Below are 24,007 nucleotides of genomic sequence, written 5' to 3' on the forward strand. Positions count from 1 at the left end.
CTTCTGCCTTACCATGGCCTTATCTGTGTGGAGTTTGTATGTTCTCCCCGTGTTTGCGTGGGTTTCCTCCGGGTGCTCCGGTTTCCTCCCACATTCCAAAAAAAAAAAAAAATACATACTGGTAGGTTAATTGGCTGCTATCAAATTGACCCTAGTCTGTGTGTCTGTCTGTGTGTGTATGTTAGGGAATTTAGACTGTAAGCCCCAATGGGGGCAGGGACTGATGTGAATGAGTTCTCTGTACACCGCTGCGGAATTAGTAGCGCTATATAAATAAATGGTGATGATGATTGGTTTGTTTTAGACAGAAGACAGATTATAATTTTATTGTGATATTATGTGAGCATATATTATTCAGATTTTCCTCCTGCCAAACCTCAGAAGCTCGTACGTTTTGTATGAATTACTCTATCTTCAGTATTTGCCTTCTTTATTTTTCTTTAATGACTGCTTGAGTTTGGCAAGTATTCTTTAGATCCTAATTGTGTTTCATGCTGGCAGTGAGCTATATGTGGTATAGGAGATCTTCTATTATGGAAACGCTGCTGTAAGCAGTTGATTCAGAACTTTCTCTCTGTCTCTATTTGATCTGCCTCCTGCTGTGAAGAGAATGGACAGTTCCCCGCTCTCTGCATTTACCATTACTAAGGTACCGACTTCAATGCTTCATGTTCTGCAGGTGGGTAAATTAGCAAACTCAAAAAGGAAATATGCCTATTAAAAATATATTCTTTCTTTCATAATAACAGTGTTTTCAAAAACAGAAGGTGCTTTATTCTATGTTTTATCCCCCGTGTCCGAGAAGCTGTAATTTAGAATTAAAAAAATAATCTTTCTATCATGGTTTTGGGAAAGGTATTTGGCACACAGGACAAAGCTTCCAAATTATACCCATCTGTCAAGACCTTCACACATATAGTTGACGTAGACCAATGCTATAGGTCAGGCCATGCCAACTTTGAGACTCTCCAAGTTTTGTAAAACTACAAGTCCCAGCATGACCTGTCAGCTTTTGGCTGACTATCTATTGGCATGGCATGCTGGGACTTGTAGTTCCACAATACCTGGAGAGCCACAGGTCGTTCATGCTTGCTGTCGGTCTTACATTTTATCTTATGTGTGCTGATGGCCTTTATACAGAGCCAATCATATTATGCAGCACTGTACAGACGACATGTAGTCATTCAAATCAATTTCTGCCCCCATTGGAGCTTACAATCTAAATTCCCTACTACACACATACACAGAGTGGGGTGTATTTTGTCAGAAGCCAATTACCCACCAGTATGTCTTTGGAGTGTGGGAGGAACGCGCAAACATAGGGAGGACATACAAACTCCACAGATAGGGCCCTGGTCAGACTCAAACACAAGAACCCAGCACTGTGAGAGAGCAATGCTAACCACTGTGTCACCATTCTGCCCCATATGACAAGTCATATAGGAGCATGGTGATGGATGATAGTAGACAACTGCAGACTTTACACTGTACACACAATTCTACAGATATTCTGAAACAAGATAAATCAGCTGCTCCTATTAAGTGACAGATCTGTGCCATGTTTTGCCCAAGACAGTTGCCTTCTCTGCCTAACCCTCAAGCCGGCTCTGCTTACATAGGTAGATTGTTGTCCCAGTTCTAGGGGGTATATTTACTAAACTGCGGCTGTTTAACGTATGCATAATTTTATGTGTTTGCACTGACTGTTAGAATGTCTGCAGAAATATGATATTCTCACCTCCAGAGATGGGATTGCGAGTCACCCCTGTACACGAGCCCTCCACCCCCCTCATTAAAATAAATGTGCCAAAGTTTTTGTTGGTTATACTTTTTGATGTTGATAAAGGTGTTCAGCGGAGTTAGTGTGAATGTTAAACCACAACGCTTTTGTAACTTAAACAGGTTGCTGTTTATTAAAGATGATAACACTGTAGAATGCAAGGTACTCACAGTTGCTTGTAGTACAGCAGTAATCAACAGTAGCAACAGTTGCATCAATCAGGCAATACAGGTTTATATGCATTACACTTATATATATATGCAGGTGTACATATATATATATATATATATTGCGCACGCAGGGGGGTTTCTGGGTCTCAGCACCGCCGCAGATGCTTCTTTGGAAGCGCCGCGGCTGCTGTATAGTACAGTGCTGCCGAAACGGTTACTGCGCACCACGGAAAGACTACAGCAGGGGGTGAGTAACAGAAGGACAGTGAAGAAAACACGATGGTAAGCATTAAACTCTCGGAGGGATCATGGGGGTGGCTCTATTAGCCCAGGGACCTCCTTTCCCTTAATCTGACCCTGCTCACTATGTGTGTGATGTCGGAGCGAGTCCCAATACTTACGTACATTAAGAGTCCAAAAGCATTTCTGTGAGGGATTTTACTAATTTTCTCTATCTCTTCACTGCTTGTTGGTGGCATTGCATTTTTAAGCTTTCATCCACAGGTGTGTTTGCTGGTTTTTCATCAAACATCCCATACTTGGTAATTATATTTTCTATATATGTCAGTTGATCAACTGTAACAGTTCCTTCATTCAAATTTTGCATGATCCTCATGCCTAACAGCTTGTTTGTAGGACCTAGATCTTTTAATTGGAATTTCTGTTTCAACAGGTGTTTGGTACTGGTGATGTGTCTCTCTTGTCCTGCTAGTAACAGATCATCTACGTACACAACTACGAAGAACAGCTTTTCTTCAATGGTTTTGTGATACAAGCAATGATCAGTTCTGACCTGTTAAAGTCCATGTCTAGCAGTGCAGCATCAACTTTAATGTACCAACACCAAACACTTTATTTAAGACCATAAAGTAACTTCTTTAGGAGGCAGACTTTACCTTCTTGGTAGACACCCTCGTTGTAGTGCTCAGGTGGCTCCATGTAAATCTCCTCTAACATTTCTCCATTCAAAAATGCAGAGTCAAAGTCAAGCTGATACAACAATAAATCAGGGATTGTGGAGATGTCAATCGATCCCGGACTTCTGTGTGTAGCCCTTGGCAACAAGGCGGGTTTTATAGCATGCAATGCGACTGTTCGCTTTCACTTTCTTACAAAAGACCCACTTGTTCCTGATCGTTTTGCGGTTACTCTACCTCAGCGAGCTTCTGAACGTTGTCGTTTCTCAGATGACCCAATCTCCTATGCCTCAGCTCCATTATCGACTGTTATCTGAAGCCACCATCGCATGACATTCTTCAGGGTCTAGGACATAAAGCTGGTTACACCTGGTTGCTGTTGCAATTACAGTACCTTCCTGGTTTTGAACCACACATTTGCCCTCTGTGAATTTGACCTTGTAACCTTTTCTCTCAAGGATGCTTATAGCAATAATGTGGGTTCCCAATCCTGGAACATACAAGTCGTCTTGGATATTTGTGACGATGATTTCACCTTTTCTATTCAGGCGGACTCTGGTAGTCCTGACTTTTGTTGCAGTAAAAACCTTTCCAACGATTCCTTTTACTGTAACTGGATCACATGGTTTCAGTGAACTGAACCCTTCTTGTTTGCAGCTAAAATGTCTTGTGGCCCCCGAGTCCATATACCAGCAGTCTTTTTTATGACTATCTGCTACATTCAATGCGGACACATTAGGTTTTTCATGCTTTTTCTGTTGCGCACCACATCTAACTTTTAGTTTGCATTCAGATGCCTTGTGCCCCAACTTATGCCATATGAAACAGTTAAACTTAGATTTCTTGGACTTTGTACCTTTGTGAGTAGAGCGGTACTCTCAGAATTTGCCTCGACAACAATTCTCTGTTTGAATTGTAGCAGCTTTGCTCTCATTATTTCTATCATTAACTTGGTATTGTTGGATTCCAAAACTATTACAGGAAATCATACTCTGGTGTGAGATCCTGCAGAATTGCCATAGCAACATCCTTGCCGTCCACCTGTGCTCTCACAGATGCCAATTGTTGGGATACCGACAGCATTTTGTCTATGTACTCATCCATGCTCTCACAAGTACTCAATTTAGTCCCGTACAGTGTACGGCTCAAGTTTATCCTTCTCATCAGACCTTTGTCCTCGTACACATTTTTCAGAGCAGTCCACATCTCACTTGCTGAACCTTTATCGTTAATGATAGAATACACGTTCTGTTCTACAGCTAAGCCAATGGTGCCCATGGCTCTATTCACTTCATCACCATTTGGACTGGCCTCTTCTTCTCATATAAACATCTGGGTCACAAAATGACCATTTTGTCTGTGTGCTAAATGTGAAAAATGCACCTACCCAGATACTCCTGCCTCCAGACTTACAACATGTATGTAAAGCTGTCATCTTGACATGTTTCTGTGCTTTCTTGTTGTGCAATTCCAGAAGCAGAGTGCAAAACTGGGTGTAATAATGTAGAATGACAGCAGTATGGGGTTGCAGGAAACATAGATCCTAGTTATTAGCTGCCCACGTAGCAGTCAGCAGTCATTTCTACTAACAGTAGAGAAGAAGATTCATTTTATTCAGGCTACAAGTCTAGATTACTTAGATTGGGTAATAAATGACCAGTGTTGAGAGAACAGGAATCATGTGTCTGCCTAGGACAGAATGGTAGCTGAGAACTGACACCACATACATCAAAGTTTAATTGGGTCTTGCAAACAGCAAAGGACTAATGTTTAGATAGTTCAGTAAGCTCAATCTTCTACACTGGAAGTCATTGTTCCTTGTATTTCCCTTTTTCAATACTTACCACTGACCTTGATTATTCTTTGTGTAATCATTCTTTGTTCTGTGTGTGCCCTGTGGCCAACCTAGTTTATTGTTCCTGAAGCCAGAAGAACGAGAGCCACGAATGTGGACCGGAGACTGGCTCATCGGTGGCTGTGAGATAACATCACTCCCACTGTGCTAATAGTGTTAGAGCTTCCAAGCTCACAATTGTTAGAACAGGGTGACGGGTACACAGGTTCCATGCACTGGAACCAGGTGAGCTCCAGACAAGTGCATGTATAGTTTACACTCAGGGCTGCCAAGAAGAATTCAGGGCCCGGGTACAACAAATTCATGGGGCCCCCCTCATAGTCAAGTAAGCCCCAAAAATTTTTTGCGCCGCCTTACAGCGCCGCAAAAAAGTTTGGGTGTATGGTCATACATTCAGGGGCGTAGCTAGCCAAACGGCGGTGCAAAAATTTTGGGAGGTGTGGTCATGCATTTGGGGGCGTGGCAAACGTGCCATTGGGGCGTGGCTAACATAAAAACCACTAGGCTCTCAATTCGCCGGAGCGTCACATATGTTCAAGCACTCCTGACTTTCAGGACATCTACCACCACAGTGTAGTATACAAACAATGCAGTGTGTACACAAACAGTTCAGTCTTGGCCTACACCTTACATTGGGCACAACATTCACCAAAAATTGGTATTGTCCCTACTAGAATCACAACATTTCACACACTGTGCTGCTCTCTCCTACCTGTTCTTCTCACTTTCTCCACCTGTGGCTGCTGGTATCTTTAGTTGTGGCTTGTCCGGATCCAGAAATGTTGAAGGACCTATTTTGAAAAAAAAATGGCTACATTTAGAAAATTACAGCCAGCCCCGGCGTTAAATCAATGGCACCCACGATTAATAATTAGGCCTTCCTCCAGCCCCAACATTAAAATAATACTATTCACATTTAATAAATAAACCTATTTCTCTTCCTGCAAACAGCCCCAGCAATACCTATTTCCCGCAACCATCACTGCCATTAAATAATTCATAGTCACATTTAATAAATAGACCTCATTCTCCCTAAACTCACCCCAAGATTCAATAGCCCCCAAACCACCCCATCTTAAATTAATAGTCCCTACTATTAAATTGCCTCACCATCACCCTACAAACAAAATAGCGCCCATTAATTAGCCGCCACCTACCTCACACACACTGCCTTTTCCCCTTCTTTTTTACTTTGTGCCTCTCTCCCACTTTTTTTATTCCTCTGTTCCTCTCTCCCACTTTTTTTTCCTCCTCTGTTCCTCTCTCCCACTTTTTTTTTTATTACTCTGTGGCTCTCTTCTTTTTTTCCTCCTCTGTTCCTCTCTCCCACTTTTTTTTTTATTACTCTGTGGCTCTCTCCTTTTTTTCCTCCTCTGTTCCTCTCGCCCACTTTTTTTTCCTCCTCTGTTTCTCTGTCCCCTTTCTTTATAGTACTGTCCCTCTCTGTTTTCCTCCCCTTGCCTCTCCGTTTCTTTACTTACCTTTTGTCAACTTCTTTCTTTTCTTTTCTGCTCTTCTGTCTCCTCTTCTGTCTTCTTTCTTCATGCTGGCTGCGGCGCTCCTCACTGACTGACAGGCGTGACTTGATGATGTCACGCCCGGCAGTCAGTGTGAATGGAGGAGAGGAGGGACACGGCGCCGCGCGATCACGTGAGTATTTTTTTTTTTTTTTATTTATTTTTTCTTCCAGCTCCCAAGAAACTCAAGCCCCACCCCCCCCCCCCCCCCTCCCGCTGGAAAAAAAATAAAAAAAGTTAAAAAAAAATAGCGCAAGAGAGAAAAATAAAATTAAAAAAAATAAAAATGTAATTAGTGATGAGCAAATTTTTGCACAAATCAGGTACAATGTTCTGGAATCTTTATATTCCGCTTTTGCTTTGATATTCATAGGTTGGCTTTGTATTTGTAAAGTTGGATTCCGTGGAATCTCTAGTCTATGAATAGAACTCGGCAGATGACAGTTATTTTATTGTGCGCTGTGTTTAAGAATAAAAAACACAATTGTTGTCAGCATCTACCCTTACTAAGCAAATCTCTATATCTAGCAAAATGAAAGGTATTTGTTCACGTTTTCAAGTCTGACACTAACATTTATCCTTCATTTTTAAGAATGTCAACAACAAAAGAAATCAAAAGACTCCCACCAGGTGAATCACAGTAATATATTTGTAAGTAGTGTCAACAAACCATTCAAAACTGTTTTTCGATATAATATTATGCAAGGTTGCATTTGTAGGCAAAATGTTATTTTTCTGTTTAAATGGTACAGACATAAGAACATATCAGAGCAATTTTCTGTTAACAATACACAAATGTTTTTTGTTCTCCCCCCCCCCCCCCATGTGTTGACACTTTCAGCTCACAATGATATGTCGCCAGTCCAATTTAGGATGGTACTTTCCCTGAGCAAGTTATGCAAATTTTAGAACATTTTGCATATGAAAATATTACTGTCATGAATTAAGAGAGAGGCTGACTGAATAATCATTTGGCATTTGAGCGCTCTGAGTTATAGCCACTTGTTTTATAGGGCATAATAAAATATGGAAGATAGTTTAGGCAGGCCATTATATATTTCAAATTCAAATGTAAGAAGCAGAAACTTTAAAAGGCTGGTGGGTGTTCTTCTAAATTTGGGATGATAGTTCAGTAGAAATGATCTCGTCCTAATTTTTTTCAGATAGACTGATCTTATTATCATACTTGAAGTACTGTTCTTCAGCCATCGTCATGTTTTTATGTTTTTATGGAATTAAAATTGTAATACACTATGTAGTATTATTATTTTTATTTTTATGACGATGGCTGAGAGGAGATTCCTATAATGATCATCGATATATTTCCTTCAGATTGTACAATGCAAGTATGAAAGAATCTATCTTGTGAGCACATAGAATATAGGATTTCAATTAAAACACTCAGGGCTAGATTTACTAAGCTGCGGGTTTGAAAAAGTGGGGATGTTGCCTATAGCAACCAATCAGATTCTAGCTGTCATTTTGTAGAAGGTACTAAATAAATGAAAGCTAGAATCTGATTGGTTGCTATAGGCAACATCCCCACTTTTTCAAACCCGCAGCTTAGTAAATCTAGCCCTCAGGGTGTTGAAGAACATGGATTTCCTCACTTCTATTGGGAACTTTTTGGGAACCCTATATAATAAGAACAACTTGTTGAAATATACTACACTATATTATACTGTTTTTTTCTTTATATATACCATTGGTTTGGTGCAAGAAAAACATATTCCTTATATGAACATCCATGAGCGCTTATGTACGTATTTTTCTTATTACTTATATGTAAGATTTGGTGGATATCTGAATAGTGTATAGGGCTGTCTCCTGGAAGTGCGCTATAATATTATCTATTTCGAAGTCATATAATAAAATTGTCATCTTTTTCCATTAAGATTTAAGATGAAGTTAATAATTAATCATGTCATTGCAATTGTACTTTATTATTTCCATAATGTAAAGACAACAAATGTTACAGGGCTGTCTGGAAAATCTTCATACGGACATCTTTCTTTTCTGTACAAAGCTTAAAAATGCAGCTGTTGACTACACACAGAGGAGGCAGGCATTTTGTAGACTGAACCAATATTCATGGTAATGTGGCATGTCAGTTTGGGAAGCCATGCGATATCTCAATGATTTTACTGACTCCAGTGAATTGATGCAAAACCAGAAAGGAAATAAGATAGAGCTCGGTTAATCCTATATTATACATATATTATACATGGTACCAGCTGCATGGAAATATAAATGCTGTATATGTATACAAATAAAAAGACATTTGTTGTCAGCGCTTATCCTTAACACTGTATACCTGTGAGTATCTAGCAAAATAAAAAACATGAGGAGTGGTTCATATTATGATCAAAACATTTAAGCCTGCACCCCAGCATCAAGGACACCTCGTTGTATGCAGGTCCTACACTGACCTATATGATTCAAACACCATTAAAATGCAGTTAAATTCCAATTATCATGGTCCTGGCAGCACCCAGGTGGGAACCACATGGCAGGATTAGCTATCAGAGACACACCATGTCCAACCAGGCCACTTAGTCCTGAGAGGACTAGTAGTCAGGTACAAGCTGAAGTCAATGGATTGGAGAAGGTAAAATAGTGATGGACAAAGCCAACATCAAGGGATTGGAGAAGGTAAAATAGTGATGGACAAAGCCAACATCAAGGGATTGGAGAAGGTAGAATAGTGATGGACAAAGCCAACATCAAGGGATTGGAGAAGGTAGAATAGTGATAGACAAAGCCAACATCAAGGGATTGGAGAAGGTAGAATAGTGATGGACAAAGCCAACGTCAAGGGATTGGAGAAAGTAGAATAGTGATGGACAAAGCCAACGCCAAGGGATTGGAGAAGGTAGAATAGTGATGGACAAAGCCAACATCAAAGGATTGGAGAAAGTAGAAACGTGCTGTACAGTCAAACAAAACAAGCCTCTTAAAACCACAAGCAGAGAGATCCAAAACAAAACAAAGGTTTGGTAGAACTGAGGAACTATATAAAGCCTACAAACAGGTGAGATAAATGTTCTGATTGACGTGACCTTTTCACTGAATGGCTGATTGTAGAGTAAGGAAAGCTGTGCAGTAGTCCAGGTGAGGTGACTAGCTAGGTTTTATGTTCTTAGCAGAGGGCAGGAAGTTAGAGTAGGTGGTTGTAGCTGTCATCTTGTAAAGTTATCTGACAGCTGTCATCTGGAACCAGTGTTGTGAATCCTCACACAGATGCACTCACCACTCACATATAGGAGCTTACATCTAGCAAGGGCTGGCTTGTAAGCCACACCCAAAAAGGAATTAAATAGGCCCGATAGACAAGGCAATATTATGAAACAAAATGAGAGAAGAAATAAGCCAGCGATCGGTTAATCACATATCATGGTAGCAGCTGCATGGTAATATATGTATATAAAACAATAATACAGTATAGGACCTGCATACACTGAGGTAACTGTGTCCAGTTAATTAATAGTCAGCATCCAGAATGCCCTCCACAAAATGGCTGCCTCCGCTCTGTGCAGTGAACACATCATTTATTTATTTTTACAGATATTTCTATTGATTTCACAGCTTGACCTTATTTTTATATTTTTATTAATGATATTAATTTGCATGACAGACTGGGCTGAGGAGAGAAACATATATAAAAAGGACATGATTTAGAGTAAATGTGTTTTAGTGACATTAAACTTCATCAGAGCTGAATTTAACTTTGGCCAGATCAAAATGTTACACTGGGTATTTTAGGTTTGAAGTATACAGTCATTAAACTTGACATACTTACAAAAGAACCAATTTTACATAATTAACAGCTACACGGTGTTACAGCCATCTGCTTGATACATTTTTCTCCTTATTGAGCTTTCACCTTTAATTGATGGCACAAAAGCTGTTTTAAGTTCATAAAATTCTTGTTGTGGCAACCAGTTTGGGGATTGTTTGATGTCACAGAGTAAAATAGGCAAAGCTTTCATATATTATGCAGGAGCAGATAATTTCACTTTTATTAATATATTTTTATCTTAGGAAGAGAACTGCTAATTGCTGATAATTCTAAGTTTTTCATCTAAAATCAAATAGAACAACAATCTTTCTTTTATGGTATCTATTTATTTTATTATTCTGTGAATGGACACACAAACCTCATGCAAGATACATTTTCATCAAAGAGATAGGCATGACATACAAAAACATATATGTAAAAAGTTCAGGCAATTGTTAGCGCTAAAGATATTTGAGAAAAGTAACTGTGGGGAAGCTTTTTCCTGTACACATAAAACTTTCTGAGCCTAATGCTAAGTTGGACGAACGTCCAGCGGCGTTCTATACAATCTGCATATTTTTGGTGTGCTTGCCCACTAAAAATCTGCACACATATGTACTTTCATCTGCTTGCGATTAGAGGCAGGATCATGGGTGGTCTAACACAGAGTTGCCTACTCCCGAATTTCTGGGAGTCCTTCCAGAATCCCGGGGGGAACAGGGCATCCTCCCGGATCGTGCCCACTTCATTAGTGAATGGTGTGGGGGCGGGGCTTAGTGATACGTTTATAGTGTCCGTGTGGTCCCGCCCCTTTTGTAATTGGCAAAATGGTGACATTTGCTTAGGGAGCGTGAACAAAATGGCGTGATTCGTCAAGCCTCACCCCCACACACCCACCTCCCCCCTGGATCTCTCAGAGGTAAACCAGTAACAGTTGGCAAGTATGGTCTAACATAGGCCGAATACAGTAAAGGGGTTTTCGTGTACTTGTGAAAAGATGCGACCCACACATATACGCCTGACAGTAGTCATTGTGGATGCTGAGGGCTGGTGCATATACACACTGATGTACTAGCTAGCACTTGCTAGCCGCTTACTATTGGCTGATTGCGAATTCGCCTCTGAAGCTGATAGGTGCTTTTTTCTTTGATTGTGCATATATTAAACGGTTTTGTTGGCGTATTTTAACATTTACTGTTTTTGTTTCTTTCATTTGTACATAATATTATATATTACATGTGCTCTACTCTATATTTTTTTTTTATTTAAATAAACCGAATAGCAAATGTGTTTTCCCTATCAAATTAAATGTTTAAAAAACCTTTTCTTGTGCTTATAACCTGGTTGTGTGCATAAGTGTATCTCGGTGTATGTACACCTAACACATGCTACTGATGCAGAACTGGATGCATTTTGAGATGCCTCAGCATATGGAGGTAAATACGTTATTTTTATGCAGCTTTTTAGAGCTTGATGTTTGGGCATACATGCAACCCACTCGGTATCAACCCCTCATCTTTGGCTTTCCCAATTTTTTCTTAAATACTCTGTTATTCAGCACTATATATGGATTTTTCTACTGTTAATTCTGTTAAATTATGTTACGATTACAAAATGTGGAATTTTATTTATAGTATTTGATTGTTCAATATTTTTTACACTGTTCCTGTCTTGTCCTACATTTATTTTAGCTGTTAGATATTTGCATTGATAACATATAGATATTTTATAAAATGATATTGCATTAAGGTGCCCAATCATCCTTTCCTCTTTCTGGAGATGTGTCTCCCTCTCTCTTTAGACAATCATTTCTAACCCCAAAGATGGCATTTGGATAATTCTCTGGATAGATACCTCCCAATAATGTTTACAGTTTTTCTTATTGTGGATGAGGCTATTACTTTCAGAAATGACAGTATATTAATCAAATATGAGGTAGTGATAAATTTGACAGTTTGTAATTAACTAGCAGTTTTTATGTAGCATGCAAACTTCCTGCTATATATGAAATCGCATTGTTGTGTCTGTTTTGCAGATTCTTTGTTTATTTTCTAATGGTTTGAAGTCAAATAGAATAATATTTCAGACCGCACTGTATTTACCAGTGCAATTATTTTGATAATAATTGGACCATGTAAAGATCTTATATGACAACACCTAATATCTTGGAAATGTCACAAGTCTACAGAAATAAATGTTATTTCTGACATTTCATGCTTCTTGTCTTATCAGAAGATTTTGTGAATAATGTGCTATTAGTTTCTTAATATCTTTGTTGCGCATCAGCAGTGAAACATCATAGGAATTCAAACTGTTTGGGTCAATTAAAGTACCCCCGTAGCATAGGCAGAGTGGAGGGGTCCAACGTTCTACAATCCTGTGCGGTAGACATGACTTGCCCAGTTACTGTAACTTAAATATTTGATCTTTCCACCATATTGGTCTTACAAGTCTGAACAACAAAAGCCATTATCTTTAAATGAGGGTATATTATTATTAATGTAAGTGCAATTAGCTGCCAACCTAGAATAGTGTAAGCTCTTATGGGAAGAAGAAGAATGAAGAAGGGGAAGAAAGAAGAAGGAAGAAAGAAGGAGAAGAAGAAAAAGAAGAAGAATGAGAAGAAGAATGAGAAGAGGAAGAAGAAGAAGAACAAGTAGAATTGTTGAACATTCCACTAAATCTGGAATTTGTTTTATTTGCTGAATTTGCTTTATTTATTTGTTGAATTTAACAGATTAAGAAAAATAAACAAACATGAGCACAGAGAGCCTGATTCATCTGCAAATGCATTGTGCACATAACTTGCATTAAAACAACATGCACGTAACTTGTACACCCGTATTCAAATACAAGCAGATCTCAAGATACATTTCCATCTGAATCTGGGTGTAAGTACACTCTGGCTATACGTTACTTGCCGTATGTTATTAAAGTAATGTGCAATCGCTTACCAATAAAACGTTGTCCAATGTGATTATTGTGGTTCCAAAGTACAAAGATATTTATTTGCAAAATATAGCAGGATTTAGAGCAAGCCAATTATTACGCATAAAATATATTACAATAAAGTAGGAAAGTATAAAAACACAGAATACATTAAATTTTCTAATGCGCTTCACCCAGGATAAGATAACGTCATGTTGTCTATGTAGTCAGGATCAGAGAGAGAGCTTGCTGGTAAAGCAGTTGGATAGTTTCCAGTTTCAGTATAGAAAAAACTACTGATGATGTCACTATGTACACAAGCATCATGTCTTCATTGGCTCAGGGTTAATGATGTTCCAGTTGCCTGCTGGTCATAGGTTAATTCAAAGGATTCTTCTGATAAGGTGTCATCACCTCACCCACAACTGCACATGTGCCTAGGGAACTGCTTTAAACCAGTTTCCAAACAATGTCATTTTGATCATTAATCTCTTATCTTCCATAACTATTGATTGCATGAAGCAATCGCAAAGCCGAAAGTAGCAGATTAGAGATGGTAATGTGCATATCAAAATGACATTAAACATGATACATTTCCTATATCTTCAGCCTTAAATATCTCTAATATATTTTACTAATTAATAAATGTGGATTGGAACCTTAATAAATGTATATTATTTACAAGTATAAGTGCGAATGTAAATGTGTGTGTTGTGAATCAGTGCAATTGCGTATTAATCACAATTTTGTTTACTTTATCCAATTATTTGACTTCCACAATGTAGACAAACAGAACAAAGTGCAGGATACGCACATACATATGTGCAATATAAAGTCCTATCAGAACACACAGAAAAAAAAAATATTATATAAAATAAATTAACAAGTCTTAATACTATAATCATTATTAAAAATGTGCTTTAAAAAAATAATATTTTTTTTGTTATATGAAATACATAAATCGGGATGTTCTTAATACATACTGTACATAAAATAGTAATGTCTCTTACTTGCAAACACATGTTCTGTGTTATCTAGTGGCACAAATACGTGTAGTCATCACTATCAGTCGGCACATACACCTTCCCATAGCTGGTGCAAATGATAAGGCTAGAAAACGCGCACATCTGCGTTAGATTGCCCTTAGCACATCCTTACTGTACATTGCCTACGTTTGTCTGCCCTACTCTCCCCCGTTCCGCCCTTCAAGTCGTAGGGAGGTGTGTCATTTCCGTTCAGACATGAATTGCATGCAACTATGATCTCTGGCATTTTCTTAAGGCCTCAAATCACAATTGACTCATTAGGCGTTAAATGAAGCCAAAACAATTCCCGAGAAGAATAAATTATCTAACCATTACCCACAAACCTCTTAGAGTTATAAATAAATCAAATATACTCAGTATCCACTTTATTAGGCACATGTTTTTGGTACTAGGTAGGACCTCCATTTGCCTCCAGAACAGTGTGAATTCTTAGTGGCGCTCAACAAGGTGCTGAGAGATTCTGGTCCATGTTGACATGATAGCATCCTGCAGTTGTTGCAGATTTGTCCACTTCACATTCATGCTGTGAATCTCCCATTCCACCACATCCCAATGGTGATCTACTGGATTGAGATCTGAGTACTGTGGAGACCATTGGAGTACACTGAACTCATTGTCATGAGATGGCGTGTGCTTTGCAACATGGCAAGTTATCCTGCTGGAAGTAGCCATTAGAAGATGAGTAGACTGTGCCCATAAACACATTCACCTGGTCATCAACAATACTCTGGTAGGCTGTGGCATTTAAACAAAATTCAATTGGTATTAAGGGGCCTAATGTGTGCCGAGAAAATATTCCCCACACCATTACACCACTACCACCAGCTTGCACTATTGACACAAGGAAGGATGGATCTATGGATTCATGTTTCTCCAAATTCTGACCCTACTATATGATTCATCAGACCAAGCAAGGTTTTTTCAATCTTCAGTGGCTTTGGTGAGCCCGTGCCCACTGTAACCTCAGTTTTCTGCTCTTAACTGACAGGAGTGGAACCTAGTGTAGTCTTCTGCTTCTGTAGCACTTACTGGATGCTTTTTGTGTTGTGCACCTTTCTCTAACCTCTAGAGACTGCTGTGTGTAGAAATCTCAGGAGATCATCAATTTCCAAGATACACAAACCCCCACATCTGACACCAACAATCATTCCATGGTCAAAGACAACATTTCTTCCCCATTTCTTCCCATTCTGGTGTTTTGTCAGAGCACCAACTGAACCTCTTTACCATGCCTGCATGTTTTCACGCATTGAATTGCTGCCACATTATTGGCTGATTAGATGTTTACATTAGTGAACAGGTGTACAGGTGTACCTAATGGTCATTGTGTTTAGAGATAGAAGCAAATCCAGCGTAAGTGTGTCATTTTGCACCTTGGAAAAACTATGTTGTGCTGTGCAGAGGAGCAAATTTAAAATGTGCAGACTGATTTACAGTTGGGAGGGAGTGCATCCTAGCTCAGCTCTAAACCGCAGTGTTAAAATAAAGCAACCATTTGCTTTTGCTGCTAACTCTAAATGAAGCCTGTTGTGTCTGCTCCAAACTGAGCTCCTTTACGCAGTAGACTGATCACTTGAAAATAAAGATTATTGTCTGTTAAAAGCAGGGGAGGCTATAAAAAGAAATTTAAGTGCTTCCGTCTTGGAATTTTCACTGTCAGAAACATCACTAAGAACTGGAAGTTGCAGTTGAGGCAAGATTGGGATGGCCACAGGAAAATCTCTAATAGATCTGCTCATATGCAGGTCAGCTATGGTTGGTTCATGCATCATGTCTTAGCCTTCCACTGTCCCACCTCATACCAACCATACTACACCACCAGTAACTGCACAGATCTGACGGTCACCAATGACTGCTAAATTATTGACGTCTGATAATGCTGCTGCCTTATAGCAGTCGCACCTATGTGAAAATCTGTGGGGAGATATCAAACATACAGTGCATGTAAGACCACACACTATTTCTGAGCTAGAAGAGTTATGCAGGGCAAAATTATGCCTAAATCAAGAATAGAAAGATGCTTAGTTGGTTACATGGAATGTTTAAAGATGTGCATTCAGCCACATGAAGTGTTATTAAGTTCAGATTAACAGAGTGCCCAAACTTTTGCATATCGCACATTTACTGTTTTTTCTTTATTAAATAATCTGTTCAATTCAAAAAATAAATAGTAAATGTGCATTAATACATGCATAAATAGGTCTGATTAATTAAGTGCAAGTTTATGCAATTCATCTTCGTGCACAAAGGACACTTCCAACAGCCTACGATTTCATAGATGGAACGGGGAGGGGAATGGGCGTATGCATGTAGTCAATGTGCAGTAAGCATTTTCTTCGGATTAGCTTCTAGTTGAATACGGACGTGCGTATACTCTAATTACGTGTGTTTTTAACAGAAACACAGAATACGTTCATTTTGCATGCTTTAATGAATCAGACCCTTAAAGTTCTTTTTTGTACCATGCAAAGGTTGTGTTAACTTCTTTCTCACTTAGAGATTCAGGGGGTCGTGTAGAGTGGAACGCAAAGTGCAGTAATGCTCTTTTAATGTCCGCACATGCACACATTCGTTACAGATGCAGCCATATGAAGACTGATTTGCATCTTGCTCTTACGACCGCTTGCGGCCCGTATACGATTGAAGAGGTGGAACAAGGAAAGGAGGGGCGTGTAAGCGTAGCCAAAATTATGGGAGACTGAGACTCAGACACGCATGACCCTGCCAGAAGACAGGAAACTTGCAGTTGCTCGATCACTGGTGTAATTTATGAACTGATAATGATGACGATTAGCTGCATCCAACTCAGCATACCCATATAAAATGTGTCTTTTTTTTTGGGTGCAATTTATACCTGCATTTTAGAATGTAATTGCATCCAACTTACATGAGGCCCTCAGTGAAACATAAAGTTTGACTATGGGCACCTAAACTTTGGCATACAACCGTAGATATCCTGGGTAAACAAACAAGCAAGCTGAATTATCTCTCTTCTTTACATGACTTAGCTAAATAAATCCTGATTATACAAACATACAACACTTGATCAATGCTATTGGAAACTCATTTAGACAAAGGACTGTTTACTCCTGGCTAATGTTTTTATTGTTATAATTTATCATAAGCTGATTGCTTAGCATTCTCATGCATAAATTATGTTCTACAAATACCAATGTATGCTGTACAAGTACAATGAGTTTTCCAATTCTTAAATATGCATCATTTACTGATATGCATACAAATACATATTAAGAAATATGTTACATAATATGACAACCAAACAGGCTCATTTCTCCTCATGAAACTCTCTGTATATTTTATGTGTTCAAGTTTCAGTTATAGTGGGAAACGATTGGTTATGAGCGCACAGCACTGTAGCATCGGAACTGTCAGCTAATCAAAGGTGTTCAACAGTCAGATGTTCATATCACATCTTTTAATACAGATTAGCATCCGTTACACCATGAACCAATCATCCTAGACCACGTCCCAATCCACCAGTGCAATGCTCGCTTTTAATGAGGCCAAACCTTTTTTTCTGATAAGCCACACCTCCTTCGGTCGCTGAAAATCTAGCCTGTTCATTTGATTAGATCTGGTCTAACAGATCTCTATGTTCACACCGGCTGCCGCTTGTGTAGCCAAGCCGTACGAGTAGGATACACACTTTAGAACAAAAATATCTTATACATATGCCCAGGATCAGTGGTCGAAGTGGAAATTTAGAATTGGCTGTAGGGAAATGTAAAAGTGGCGGTATGAAAAATATAACGGGAATGTAATTAAATGGAATTTGATAGTATTGCAACAAATGCAGTAGGAGAAGTGGCTGTATGGCACACCACTATATACACCCCCACTTTTACTTCTGAAGCAGCTTAATTAGAGCTATCAAATTGGTAACTAAACAGAACTGGAGAGAAAGATTAGGCTGAAGCTTTGTAGGAGACTGTCTGGTTTTCACCTGGGCAGTCTGGCATTGGGTGCCGTGTCCAATCAGGGGCTGGCTGGCAAATTTTACCCTTCTGAGCAAACACACAGCAATATATAAATATGTGTAAACCCTGGGGATGCTGCAGTTGTACTTGAGCACTCATGGGCTACTAATCACAATTGCATCAGTAACAAAAGAGATGGATATTGTCATTTACCATTCCAGGAAGAGAAACTGCATCTTCCACAAGGCTACTGTGAAAAGGGGGCGGAGCCTAACAAGACTGACGGCTATATTTACTAAACTGCGGGTTTGGAAAAGTGGAGATGTTGCCTATAGCAACCAATCAGATTCTATCTTTCATTTATTTAGTGCATTCTACAAAATGACAGCTAGAATTTAATTGGTTGCTATAGGCAACATCTCCGCTTTTTAAAACCCGCAGTTTAGTAAACATATAGAGAGAGGACCACCCTGAGAGAGACTGAGCTGTGTGACAAGTCCAGATAAGGTGACTCTAAACATAAGGGCACTGGATTGGTGGTCTGATCAGAGAGAAAAGACAGTCTTGAGAGATAACAGAGCAGAGGGGAGTGGTGAACAGCACCTGCTGGGAAGTCACAGTTTGAAGCTGTAGGAGGAGGTTTGCATGCAGTTCTGAAGAAGGACATTTTGTAAGTCAGCCATTTTGGACAGAATCAACTTCAGACCTGTGACACACATTGGTGCAGATAAGTAACTGGTTAATTTACCTATCTGTTATTATTCAAGTGGGGTTTGGACTATATCTGGCCACAAGGGCTGAAGAGTCAGGGATAGATGGGTGGGCAGGAAAATATGCACCAAGTGTTTGTCTAATCAGCATTTGAGCTGATCCCTTTGGAGTTAAAAAAAAAAGTTGTGGAACTACAAGTCCCAGGATACAAATAAGAAAGGATACAAGTTCAGGATTTTATAGTTGTTGGTACAGGGTTTGCATTCTGTGACTGCTGTACCTTACTGCAAGTAATTTAAAGACCTCTAAATGCTGCAAACTGGACACATGTTGTTTCCAAGCCATGCTGGCACCCATACACATACTTGCCAACTCTCCAGGAATGTCCGGGAGACTTCCGAAATTCGGGTCGGTCTCACGGACTCCCGGGAGAGCAGGCAAGTCTCCCACATCCCGCAACTGCCTTCCCAAAATGACACGATTTGCGGTGAAACGCGTCATTTTGACCCCGGGCCAAAATGACGGGTTTGGCCCCACCCCGCCCCCTCCTGCCCTCCTGTCACGCCCCTCTCCCGGACAGAAGTTGCCGAAAGTAGCCAAATATGCCCATACAGAAAAGCCCCAACTTGCAGTGCCCTGCTTCATCTGTGTGGTGTGTTTGAATACTGCTGATGTGTGTGTTTGGCAGTACATTGTAGAGCTATAAGTAAAAATATATACATTCACCTCTTGAGATATTCCCAGTATCAGGAGCCAGTAAGGTTAGCATCTGATATATTTTTCCAGTTCATAAGTCTGTGACAATTAATGTTTATGTTGTATGCTGTTAATATTATTGATTTATTGCGAGATATTGTGGTAACCTGGTGTTCATAGTAAGAAGTGGTGCTCCACGTTCATCCACACTGTCTTATTACTGTATTGTATTGTTCACACTATTCTTTCAAATTATACCAAAGGATATTTTTCCATAAAATCACAAAGCTGCATTTAGTAGTTATATTTCAATAAATGTGCCTAGCTGGCATCTGCAGCACACAGTTTGTCACTGAGTGTTAATACTCAGCAGGGGGTTTCCCGAATCTCCCCCTGGTGTATCTTTACAACAAAGCAGCGATTTGAGTAGAGGCACTGAAAACCAAGTACAGAGGTGAGAAGCAGCTGCATCATTCAAATATTATATATATATATATATATATATATATATATATATATATATATATATATATATATATATATATATATGCAATGGCTGGACAATGAATTAGAAATTTTTTAACTTTTGTGAATTTTCAAACTTCGTACCTTAAGAGAAGGGAAGATATAGTGAAGACGTAAATGATCTAAGGTGTAAACATACAACAAGTACTAGCAGAGGTATATGCTAACGTAATGCATGCAAAAGATGTTAAATAAAATAAAAATAAGTCTATATAAAGTATTAAATATGTGTATTTGCCATTATTTTAACAAAATTGTACAAGAAACTAAAAAATTCCTAGTGTTCAACCACTATATATATATATATATATATATATATATAGCATGGAAGAATTAGAGATTTTGAAATCTTTAAATTTGAATTCATTCATTTATACTTCCAAAACAGTCAACAAACCTTTGTTCCAGTCCCACACAAACTAAATAGCTTTCCCCCTGCCAATTACTGACACTGAACTGTGCAACTTTTTTTCATATTTCTTTTAAGAAAAGAATTGGAAACTTTTAAAAAAATAAACACAAATAAAGACGAACTGATTCTGTTTGTAGGGCTGCACATATTATTTAACCTTGGTATTATTTGTTTTATCAAAACAATTATATGCATCCTGTATTTATGTCTGATTTGTTATGTAGAATTTTCTGCCTGTTTGCAAACAATGTTGCAGCACTTTAGTCTTCTCAAATCAGTTGAGTCTCCAAACATTTTGCAGCTCTAAAGCTCATCCACAGTATTTACTTTACACTCCCTGGTTCACTGAGTTTTGAAATTCAGCTACAAGTTCCTGCTTACCGACACAGTACTGCACAGTGAGCTGCTGGCTCTTCGGTACAGGAAAGTCTAACTGAAGAAGTCTTACTTGGATATTACTTTGCACAGCTCATTGAGATTTCTTCTGATTACGAAACAAAAGTTTTCATGCATACAGAAATAGATGATTGGAAAATGAAAATGTTCCTACTTAGAATGTGTGGGATGAACCAGGGACACGGTGATACAGAATGATACATGTTGCTAAGTTATTGAAGCAGCAAGGTGGCAAATAGATAATTTATTAGCATGTAAATGAGGCATAGTGTAATATAATCAGCAAAAATGAATCATCACATTACAAAAATCAGTTCTTCTAATCTCTAGTAGTGTGCTCTATATACTAGTCATGTATTCCATATTTTTGAGTTCAGTGAAAGTGGTATGACATAGATGCGGCAGATTCAAAATAGCTCCAAAGAATACTAACCAAAATCCATTAAAAAATATTTGCTTAGAATGACTTAATAAGGGGTTATCAATCTATGCCAAGGTAAAAATGAACGTCATTTTACCATCTGTGGAATAATACAGTAAAAGTGTCAACAAGTTAATATATGCTCTTCAGATTACTATGTGCTGCTAGGAGACCCTGCTCTTTCCCCTTTCTAAATCTCAGTTTGTGGCTTGCTGCTTGCCTCCATCCCCCCCACATGTAATGCCTCTATCACATGCATAATCACATGAGTGGACAGGTCACAACCCCTCACGAGACTGGCACATTTGTCTTCTGAAATACTCTGTGTTGTGGAAGAGCTGAGGAAGCCTGTCTTCTTGGACCTTTCCTAACCATCTGTTGTCTGAAGTGCAGCCTAGCGATTATATCCCCGGAGGGCACGTTCCTAGTACATCGGGTGTTGATGTTGCACCTCCATGCTGATTGTGACCAGACCCAAGCTGCTTCCTGAGATATTGTATTGTATCTGATGGATCTGGGGCCTAACTTAAGACCATCTACTAAGCTCTCAGAGACCTTCAGGAGTCCCAGCCTCTCCTAAGCCAGAAATTCTGAAACCAGACCAGATCATTGAGTGAAAGGCCCATAAAACACTCGTGGCTCATATCACTCCTAATTAGACTCTTCGGCTTTGAGTCCTGTGCCCGGATCCTGCACATATAAGGGGAATTGACATTTTCATCTCTTGCTGTTAAAGTTGAGTTGCTGCCTCAGCTGGTCCTATGACCTCCACTGTATCATCATCATCATTTATTTATATAGCGCCACTAATTCCGCAGCGCTGTACAGAGAACTCATTCACATCAGTACCCCAGCACTTCTTGCTTCATCTACCTGCCCGTGCTGCAGGCCTACTAAAGTGCATTACCACCACACCATCTGTTGCCTCTAGTTGAAGGTGAGCACCCATGTCCTGGGGAAGGACACCTTGGAATAGACACCATGGAGGCCCCTGAACCTTCTAGGCCCCTGCACCACCTAGTCCACTGCACTATCTAGTCTTTGCCACCATCCAGCTTTCTGCATCGACCTGACACCATCTTGGCCACGGCACCTTCGAGGCCCCTGCACCATCTTGGCCTTTAACAAAGTACTGCCCCACAAGAATCCATCTTGGTTCCTGTTTCTTGATTTGTCCTACAATTAGCCATTCCTTGATAAACCCTTTGTTTGAGTATTGTGTTTGCTCAGCTACAGTAACTCATACTTATCCCAAGTTTTGCTTCCAACTAATCTCAGAATATTGTCATTCTGCTTATTCTGTGTACTGTACCTAACTTGTTTCTGACTATTCTCATTCTCCTTATTGAGTTTACCAATTTTGCTCGTGACTAAGTTTCGGACTTCACCATACATCTTGGCAGATTTCCACCTCCAAGTTACCGTAATTTATTGGCTAGTACATTCCAGCCTGCAACTTTTTCTGTTTGCATATTATTTATTACTAGCTTGCTTCTAACCTCTTCAGACATATATTTATAGCAGCATAGAGGCTTATTTTGGATGCCCTGAGGAATACGCAGTGCGGCTTTCTGGATTCAATTGTATCCAATACAGAGATGGGCGAAATTTGTCAGATTGGCAGCAGGCCAAAATTGTTCCGTTTTCAAATCAGAAATGTTGGCAGATATGCATTTGCATCATTAGGATTGGAGACCGGGGCACAGGGCGTAATGCCTGTGCCATTAATGTATTGGTCCCCATCATTGACAGCTGAGTTTACGATGCTGGAGTTTGTATGTTCTCCCCATTTTTGTGTGGGTTTCCTCCGGATGCTCCGGTTTCCTCCAATACTCCAAAAACATACTAGTAGGTTAATTGGCTGCTATTAAATTGACCCTAGTCTCTCTCTGTCTGTGTGTGTGTTAGGGAATTTAGACTGTAAGCTCCAATGGGGCAGGGACTGATGTGAGTTAGTTCTTTGTACAGCGCTGTGGAATTAGTGGCGCTATGTAAATAGCTGATGATGTTGACCGACATGCTTGATGCTTGCACGTCACCAGAAGAGTCAATATGTACACAGCTACACTGCTCTGTTCTACACTTTGGAGAAGCTTACTAGGGGATTTACGGCTCCTGTTGGACTGGTGTGGGTATGTGCCAAGGATCGGATATGCTAAGCCTCCTTAATAAGATCAGGGGCAGCTGGTTGAGGGTCCACAAGAGAAGATTGTTGCCTATCACTGCTATAAATGCTATTACATGTGAGCCTGAATGGTGAAGTAGAGCTGGAAGATTGCATCACCAGAACTTTGCACCTCTGCGAAAAAGCCTGTTCTACTGTGAAACTTAATTTGTGTGACATTTCACCACAAATTCATTCATCTCTAAATGTGAACCTATAAATACCAAAACCATATCTTATGTTTACAGTCTATATTCATTTGGCCCAAAACAATGCACAACACATTTCTGTCTGGCTCTTTATATGTACAGTATATAAAACACACCCAACCAACTCGATGTCTCAGGCAGATGAACAGTGGCAAACTTCTTTGGTGAGGAAGTGGGCAAGACAAGTGAAAAAAGAGTGTCAGGTGAAAATAGAGCGTCATAACAACTTATGTTCCCTGCAATCACCTCAACAATCAGGCTTCTAAATAAGCTCCTGACTGACTGATCACTTTTATACATACTTGCCAACTCTCCTGGAATGTCCGGGAGATTCCCGAAATCCGGGTAGGTCTCCCAGACTCCCAGGAGAGCAGGCAACTATCCCACATACTGGAATTTACTTTGCAAAATGACGCGATTTGCGGTGAATCGCGTCATTTTGACCCCGCCCCCGTGACAAAATGAAGCGATTGACTGCGCCCCGCCCCCTCCCACCACGCCCCCTGCCGGGGATCTCCCGGAATTCTCTTTTCAAAGGCTGGCA

Source organism: Mixophyes fleayi, chromosome 6 (assembly GCF_038048845.1).
Source record: "Mixophyes fleayi isolate aMixFle1 chromosome 6, aMixFle1.hap1, whole genome shotgun sequence".
NCBI lineage: Eukaryota > Metazoa > Chordata > Amphibia > Anura > Limnodynastidae > Mixophyes > Mixophyes fleayi.